Raw genomic sequence first — 9,535 nt, 5'->3', positions numbered from 1 at the left:
GCAATCCTGGTTCCCCAGTGATCCACTGAGCTAGTAAGCAGGAGAAATACGCAGGAGTTTTAGCTGCATGTTGAACATCCGCCGCAGAAGGTTTTTGGCATCACAGCATGGTCATCAAGTTGATGGATTCGCGTCTAATCGCGGCGTGAGTCAATCAGAGACAAGACCACAATTGATTTTTTAAGCCTTTTAGCAGTTAAATTGTCAATGTTTGACCGCGACGCATCAAAGAACGCGTCAAGTAGTGAAACTGAAATTCGGATATGATATACGGGTTAGTCTTGCGAGTAACTGGTGCGATGGAAATTGGTGATTGACCACGGAAATTTTTTTATAATCGACAAATTAGACAGACTTTGATATTTCCACTGTTTTCAGCCAACTGGCAGAAAAAACTCAAAACACGCCCCCTATTACCCAATTAGCAAAATTCGAAATTAATTTTTTCATCAAATAATTTCTTTATATCTGTAGACTTGCCACAGCAAATATTTTTTCAATACCTCTCCAAATATGTACTTGAGAGTAAAAAACATGCACTCGTCTAATTGATAGGCCTCGACCCTCCAACCTATGAATATTCATTAGTGGTCTTGTCTCATCAGATCAAATAAAGGGGTGCTGCCATTTAAAAAGCAGCATGCAAATAAGATGCTTACCCACAATGCATTGCGAAACTCTATAAAACCAGAGTAAAGGTGGTTGAAAGACTCGGATAAAACACTCAATAAAGTTTCCTAACTACACACAAGGTTAATATGCTCAATACATCCTACAATTGATATTACCCAAGGTACCTGGCTTTTAATAACATAATCTATCTATAATGTGCTGAATTTATCTTTACTCCCAAAAACATGAGTGAGAACTTCCAGGAAATTACAACTGGAGTAGCAAACTTTCAACCAATCAAAACGCTCCAAATGGTCAGAACCAATTGATATCTAAAATATGTAAACAAAGATGGTTCTCACAATGTTAGCATAACAAGTTGAATGAAAACTATACTTTCAGGCATGATCATCACACACAAAACTACTGGATCATACATAAAAACCTGGGGAAGTCAGGGGTAGTGTTGTCATTAGAAAACGAAGATGATCTTGATGAACAAAAACCCTGGTCGTTTCAATACCACAACCATCACAACCACGAACGAACACGGCCATGTTCCTCCTTTGAAATTATAAATCGACCTCGATCAATTGTTCCGGACTCAGCTGACTGAAATCTAAATACTGTATCGTTTCCATTGGCTCTAGATGTGCATATGGTGACTCTTTAACGTGAGACGCATTGTCACTCGAGCGAGTTGGAGTCAAATATTCGGCTCCATCGACTTGTCTCGAATCACACTTGGCCTTGCTTCGGTCTGGCTGTCCCTGTGAGAGGATTGGTGAGTCGTTGTATGTGTATTTTGACTCTGGCCTCCTTTGCATGTGTTCGTAAGGGACAGTATACTCCGGATCTGCCCGATTCACCTTGGGAGCAGGAATCGTTTTCTGACCTAAAACACATTCATGTAGCTTCACGGTGTAATTTTGCAGATAGTCGTAAGCAGCCTCGTCCTTATCTGAGGACGCAGGCGCATCCCCAAGGACTCCGTGTTCTGGAACGTGGTGCCCCGTAATCCTGGGCTCTGCGGGGTTTTGGCCGGCCGCGCTTTCGGGCTGAGAAGCATAACTTTCGTACTCATCACTCCCCATATCGTCATATGCAGAAATATCTCCGGGTGTTGTGAATACAACCCTCGTATCATCGTAATATGCAGTGTCATTTGCAGGTTGCCTACTCTGCCTCTTTCTCCGACGTACCAGTGCACGTTTCCTACGGAAGTTAAAACAGTTTTACTGGATCTGAGAAATTTCCTTTGGCGGGTCGAGTTCACATACCGACGCCATCGTTTGTTAGGTGAAGTCGGTATAACCCGCCAAGCTTTAGGCCATATTACACCTGCGGCGCCGTGTTATCTTTAGAATGGGAACTCCTTGGGGAAACTCCGCTTTAAATTAATTAAAATCAAAATCAGATATTAGATATCACAGCTGACGAGCTTCCAAGAGGGTGGTACAGCCTCGGGACAGCCGGACTTAGGAATCAATTAATCAATAATGCATTAGTTCAATATATCTAAAGCCTTTTTACTGTAACGAGTACACTACATGTTTTAGGTATCACGCATTCATCGGAAAACGTCGAGACCGACGTGCCATATATTATTATTTACTGAGATTTGCAACCACTTTAAAAATACCGTCTGCTTGAGGGGAACGACATACGCCTCGTACAGTAATATTTGAATCACAGCCGTGACCATGGGGTCACGAGTATGGACACTTTTTGCCTCCGTTTTTAACTCCCAAGACCTATTGTACAGATGGTTAGTTTCCTCGACCCTAGGTGGTACTTGCGTATCTGGCAAATGCCCTTTATGTAGCGAACATACCGTTATACCCACAGGCTTTTGTATCCGACTTTATTTATAGATAGCTTACCATAGAACAATTGCCACACCGACGCTGGCTATAGCTACAATGACGGCAGCTCTGACTCCGACTCCAGCCAGACCGCTAACATCAACAACACCTATGAAGGAAAAACGTAAGAATGTAAGAAATTTTATGTAAACTATAGGATTGCAGCAAAAAAGGTCCTACGATGTATGTCTTCTTACGAGTGGTTTTGTAACACATTGCGTACGTGCATTCCAGCATTCATAGTTCTCTATCTGCTACCGAAAACTTGGGGACGAAAAAGCCGATCAAGGTACGTGACGTAACTGACGGTCGCGACCTGTGTCCAAAAGAATTTTTATGTCGGCGCAATGGGAAATACTCACATTAATGGAAGATATCTTGAAAATGACCCGCCTGAGATGGCAGTGGTCGGATATCGATATTTCGTAGACGCAGCAAGTTTGGGGTGTGTCATATTGACTGCTTTTGGGCAAGGAAGACAGTTTTCTTTGGCCACACGTTTCCACTTGGTCTCTCGTCCAAACAACCAATATTAAGCGAGGTGTGTGCAAAAATAGACACTAGGGTCGGCCCCTGAACGTGTTCCAATCTTCAGAACTCATTCAGACCTTTTCCGCATGTTTAAGTTACAGCTTCCCTCCATATTTCACAGCGTGTTTCGGTTGGGTAAAATTGAGTATACCCAGATTCGTGGGGAATCCACCAACAGCTCAATAGAACTCACCTGCTTTGATAAGCCTAAACTTGAAGACCTTCACTTTGTTTTCACAGAGCACGTGTAGTTCGCATAATCAGATGCACTGCCCAATGGGACACCCTCATCTGAGAGCCAAGAGCCAAGAGCCAAGAGCCAAGAGCAGCGACAACCGTTTTTTACAGGACAGATAGCAGAGGATCGGTAGTAATAGTGTATCACTGCGCCATCTCCTTGCTTGAATTGGCCGATTTCAAGAATTTTGAGCAATATCATGCCTTTTTAAAACAATTTGATTGCACTATTTGCGCAAGGCTACATGATACGGCAGGAATGACAAACACGTGTGATTGTAGGCAGTGTATGAAGTGCAAAATGATTGACGAAACAATGGCCTTATTGGCTGGCTAGCCTCGTGACGTCAAGCTATTTTTACACCGAAGGGTTTTCTTGTTTTTTATCATGGCTTATGCTTAAATGCGTTTGGGCTGGAATTCCCGTCGCTTTTTTCGAGGTAGCACATAGGCTCGATATACAGTGTAGTGGATCGAGGCTTTTTGGAGAAAAAAAGCAACCAACTTCCACTCCCAAGGGGTTCAAACCATTGATATCAGGGGATAAGGAATCTTTCTAGGATAGGAATGATACCAAGATCGCCCGTTTTTATTTTAGAGCCTAGTTTTTAAGCACAGACAGACTTCATTCGCGCATAAGAAAAATCGCACTGTGCGGGTAAATTGAACTTAGTATTAAGTAGGTGGATGAAATGTTACGTAATAATACTGATATAAGATAACGTTGATAAGGTTCCTAGTGACCATATGCAATTGAGTAAAGGTCATGGCCAGGCACAGCACACCACAGATATGTTTGTAACCTACAACAAAAGCGTTCTGCTTTTCTGCATGGAACCTGGCCAAGGGACTCCAACCTTCCCGAACAGACTCGGTACGTCGATCTTAGTATCTTCTTTTTCTATAAATTTCCCAATCCACTGGTTACAATGGTTCTAAGCCACTGGCAGTGGAAGTATCCGGTTGCGTTTTTTCTGGACCACCCTGTATAATGAGCTAGGTAGACTGCTGACAATTCCGCTATCCAGGCGGCGATGTCTTACAACGTCATAAACGGTTGCAAAATATTGAGGTTGATGATAGTGATTGCCCTGCTAACCTTTTGATAAGACAGATGATGGGAAATCAGGCCAAGTTTGGAGACAATTGACCGTGTATTTGTCTAGGCCTGAATTTACTGCGAGGTATGCGGCAAACAGACGTAATGACCGAGAATACACAACGATTACTCACAGGATACAACTCTGAAATCCTGTTCAATGCTTGTCATAGATCCAGCATCATTCTTCGCGACACAGACATATTTCCCGGCATCACTCTTCTTGACGGGCGAAAAAAGCAGGGCACCAGGTTCAATGGTCCCTGGTGACACAGTGTCGCCATTTTTAGTCCACGTGTACGTGACTGGTTTCGTGACGTTTTCATTTTCGGCATTGCAGGTGAACTTGGCAGTTTTTCCAACTTTGACCTGCGATGGATTTGTGACTGTCGGGGTGAGGGGTGGAACTGGAATCAAGGAAAGAGACAGTAGTCGGCAACTGGGCGGCTTATCAACATCTTCATCATTCCTACTACAGCCTAATAGAAAGCGTTAGAGGGCCGCCATAAAAGTCACGTCATCTGAGACTTGAAACTTGGACTTGGGAGTTGAAAGACCTGTCCGTTATATGCGAGGATGCAATTTTACATGAGTCCAATATATTATGTGGGGTTATAGGAACTTGAGGTATTGGTTGTCTCACCAATGCATACACCGTGAGGGCGGATCTAAAATATCGCCCATAACCGAGACAGCTCGCCGAGGTTTTTGGGGGGAAATGTCAGTTCCATCCAATGTGATACCAAAACGAGGCTGGACATTAATGGGAGACATCTTGAAAATAGCCCGCCTGAGATGACTGTAGTCGGATATCGATTTTTCTCAGACGCAGCAAGTTTGGGGTGTGTCATATTGACTGCTTTTGGGCAAGGAAAACAGTTTTCTTTGGCCACACGTTTCCACTTGGTCTCTCGTCCAAACAATCAATATTAAGCGAGGTGTGTGCAAAAATAGACACTAGGGTCGGCCCCTGAACGTGTTCCAATCTTCAGAACTCATTCAGACCTTTTCCGCATGATTAAGTTACAGCTTTCCTCCATATTTCACAGCGTGTTTCGGTTGGGTAAAATTGAGTATACCCAGCTTCGTTGGGAATCAACCCACAGCTCAATAGAACTCACCTGCTTTGATAAGCCTAAACTTGAAGACCTTCACTTAAAATCCACTCGTTTTCACAGAGCACGTGTAGTTCGCATAATCGGATGCACTGCACAATGGGACACCCTAATCTGAGAGCCAAGAGCCAAGAGCCAAGAGCAGCAACAACCGTTTTTTACGGGACAGATAGCAGAGTACCGGTAGTAATAGTGTATCACTGCGCCATCTCATTGCTTGAATTGGCCGATTTCAAGAATTTTGAGCAGTATCATGCCTTTTTAAAACAGTTTGATTGCACTATTTGCGCAAGGCTACATGATACGGCAGGAATGACGAACACGTGTGATTGTACGCAGTGTATGAAGTGCAAAATGATTGACGAAACAATGGCCTGATTGGCTGGCTAGGCTCGTGACGTCAAGCTATTTTTACACCGAGGGGTTTTCTTGTTTTTTATCATGGCTTATGCTTAAATGCGTTTGGGCTGGAATTCCCGTCGCTTTTTTCGAGGTAGCACATAGGCTCGATATAAAGTGTTGTGGATCGAGGCTTTTTGGAGAAAAAAAAAACGCAACCAACTTCCACTAGCAAGGGGTTCAAACCATTGATATCAGGGGATAAGGAATCTTTCTAGGATAGGAATGATACCAAGATCGCCCGTTTTTATTTTAGAGCCTAGTTTTTAAGCACAGACAGACTTCATTCGCGCATAAGAAAAATCGCACTGTGCGGGTAAATTGAACTTAGTATTAAGTAGGTGGATGAAATGTTACGTAATGATACTGATATAAGATAACGTTGATAAGGTTCCTAGTGACCATATGCAATTGAGTAAAGGTCATGGCCAGGCACAGCACACCGCAGATATGTTTGTAACCTACAGCAGAAGCGTTCTGCTTTTCTGCATTGAACCTGGCCAAGGGACTCCAACCTTGCTGCACAGAATCGGTATGTCGATCTTGTTATCATTCTTATTCTAGAAATTTCCCAATCCACTGGTTACAATGGTTTTAACCCATTTGTAGTGGAAGTATCCGGTTGCGTTTTTTCTGGACCACCCTGTATAATGAGCTAGGTAGACTGCTGACAATTCCGCTATCCAGGCAGCGATGTCTTACAACGTCATAAACGGTTGCAAAATATTGAGGTTGATGATAGTGATTGCCCTGCTAACCCGTTGATAAGACAAAAGATGGGAATTCAGGCCAAGTTGGCTTTGTTTGGAGACAATTGACCGTGTATTTGTCTAGGCCTGAATTTACTGCGAGGTATGCTGCAAACAGACGTAATGACCGAGAATACACAACGAATACTCACAGGATACAACGCTGAAATCCTGTTCAATGCTTGTCATAGATCCAGCATCATTTTTCGCGACACAGACATATTTCCCGGCATCACTCTTCTTGACGGGCGAAAAAAGCAGGGCACCATGTTCAATGGTCCCTGGTGACACAGTGTCGCCATTTTTAGTCCACGTGTACGTGACTGGTTTCGCGACGCTACTATTTTCGGCATTGCAGGTGAGATTTGCAGTTTTTCCAACTTTGACTGGCGATGGATTTGTGACTGTCGGGGTGAGGGGTGGAACTGGAATCAAGGAAAGAGACAGTAGTCGGCAACTGGGCGGCATATCAACATCTTCATCATTCCTACTAGAGCCTAATAGAAAGCGTAAGAGGGTGGTTTCAGCAAATCGACCCCCGTGAAAGCTGGCTCGTGGGGGGGTTGATGTCACGGAGATTTGGCCTGATAGCTCTTTTATATGAGAGGAGAACAATGGGAAATGAGGCGAAGGTGCCAGCTGGCTAAAGACAGTAGACCGCGTATTGGACCAGGCCTGAATTATTTTAACTGAAGTAAGGGCAAATTTGAGTGCTGCTTTGATATGACAAGTGTTGTTTTTAACTTACCTAAAACAGTCAATTCAAGCTTACGTGATCGAGCCCAGTTGATATTGACAACGGCTTGACAGTACCACAACCCTCGGTCCGAAATTTGAACATTACTTAATTGAAAAATGTGATTATAGTTATCATCACTCGAATCACATTTAGTGTTTGTTAATCTTGATTTATACTCCTTTGCAACAACGGAACAATCGTTCGACAAATATATTGTTTCTTTCGTATCATGTGCGAACATGTACCACCCAAGAACACTGCCGGCTCCACCCGACACAGTACAGTTGAGCGTTATCGTTTCGCCGAGGCGTGGTCGTGAATTACTTAGGGTATTCGTTACCACCATCAACCCGAGAGCACCTGAAATTAGATCAGAAACACGATATGTTCCCCTTGCAACACAGGCAAATACAATACCACATCTTTAAAGGGGGACGCCGTTCGTAATTACTGGTGGTCCAGGGAAATTAATAGGGAGTTTCCGCATCGCTTACGATTACGATTACGATTACGATTTCAAAGTCGTAATCGTAATACTCTAAAAACCGACATGAACCAGAAATTTTGTTTCCGCATTCACACCAACGACTTGGTGTACTGTAGTATAGGCCCTATACTCTGCTCTCATGCTCTGGCAGCACTTTTCTCGGCGCTAAAACATGATCAAAATCGCCGTTGATCAAATTAAATGCAGTTCCTATGTTTGACAGATATGTTCTAAAGTATTCTTCAATGAATATTTCACCTTGAATTTGTTATGTAGCGTGGAAAATAGGCTTGTCGCTAATCCATGTAATCGTTTTTCGACTTACGAAGATCAGCCGGAATCCTCGTAAGAACGAGACGAAATTACCATCGACGATTTCGCTGGGGACGACGTAGCACCAAAAATCGATGACGTCAAACACAAATCGTAATCGTAATCGTAATCGTAAGCGATGCGGAAACTCGCTAATATGTCGTTGGGCCGATTCAAAATGCCGTAGCGCAGTTATTATGCATACATAGTTATTCTAGTATGCCAACAAATTTTCATATTTAGTACCTACTGAATTCGTACGTTGTTCGAAAATGCTCGCAAAATATGACTTACCTCCAAACTTGAAAAGTAAAAGCGTCACGAGTGGTATGATTGCCATTGAGACTGCGATCAAATGTCTACATGGCTCGGCGTTAACTTCGAACATAGAGTAATAAGCGTACACAATATCCACCCTGATATCGAATAAAATTTTTCTCTACTCCGATTGAAGTCTGTTTAAACGCGATGACTCATGGAGGTATGGCATAAAGTTTTGTTGAACCCGATGCCTCTTGGCCGATGTGACATAGATTTTCGTTGAACGCGATGATTCTTGGTGGTATGACTGAAATGTTCGTTGAGAACCCGCTGACTCCTGGTGGTATGGAATAAAGCTTTGTTGAACTCGATGGCTCCTGGCGGTATGGAATAAAGCTTCGTTGAATCCGATGACTCCTGGCGGTATGGAATAAAGCTTCGTTGATCCAGATGAAATTTAGCGATATAGGATAGCTTTTCGTTGAACGCGCTGATTCTTGATGGTATGGCTTAAATGTTGTAACTAGATGTCATCAGATTGCCCTCCTCGTGATGAGACCGGCTGCCTGGTAAAACCCGCCCATCGTGAACATTGCAAATGGTCAGATTAAATCTCTATGGTCTTTTGAACAAAGCTTTCTGTGATAGAAATTAAATATGAGATGATGTGATGTTTGATGTTGATGATTGGACTGGCGAATGATATATCGTTTCAAGGAATTGTTATGTATATACTCTCAACTCGTGATCACTTATTATATATAATTTCCATACTTGCCACAGAATGGACATGATAGATGAGCAATAACTCCGACAATTTCAAAGCTTATGTAACTATTTATTATCAAATTATAGCAATGAGCATTATCTATGTATCAAATTGGCCAATCAATGAGTACATGTATACATTGTAAGGAATGGAATTGTACAGATATCATATGATAAATAACACTTGATACAGCGCCCTTTCAACTAAGAAGTGACCAAAGTTCAAAAGTGATTGACAAAAAAGTCACTTTTTTATCATGAGATCACCGCTCAGAAATAGTCAAACATTGAAGTGTCGTTCAAAGAGGAATGTCTTGATGAGTAAGGTTTTGAAACTTTCGATATTATTGGCAGTTCTTAA

At 42.6% G+C, this 9,535-nt stretch overlaps 1 long non-coding RNA gene across 1 annotated transcript; it reads right to left on the bottom strand.

Moving 5' to 3' along the window:
- Positions 1 to 6,950: 6,950 nt before the first annotated feature.
- Positions 6,951 to 8,585, bottom strand: LOC135502028 (uncharacterized). Its single transcript, XR_010449724.1, has 3 exons — positions 8,440 to 8,585; positions 7,356 to 7,706; positions 6,951 to 7,032 (listed from the first exon to the last, which is right to left on the bottom strand). It is a non-coding gene; the product is annotated as an uncharacterized LOC135502028 (long non-coding RNA).
- Between the last annotated feature and the right edge of the window lie 950 nt (positions 8,586 to 9,535).

This window comes from Lineus longissimus, chromosome 18 (assembly GCF_910592395.1).
Source record: "Lineus longissimus chromosome 18, tnLinLong1.2, whole genome shotgun sequence".
NCBI classification, from domain to species: domain Eukaryota; kingdom Metazoa; phylum Nemertea; class Pilidiophora; order Heteronemertea; family Lineidae; genus Lineus; species Lineus longissimus.
The sequence above is the reverse complement of the archived record's forward strand: the minus strand, read 5'-3'. Positions and strand labels throughout refer to the sequence as shown.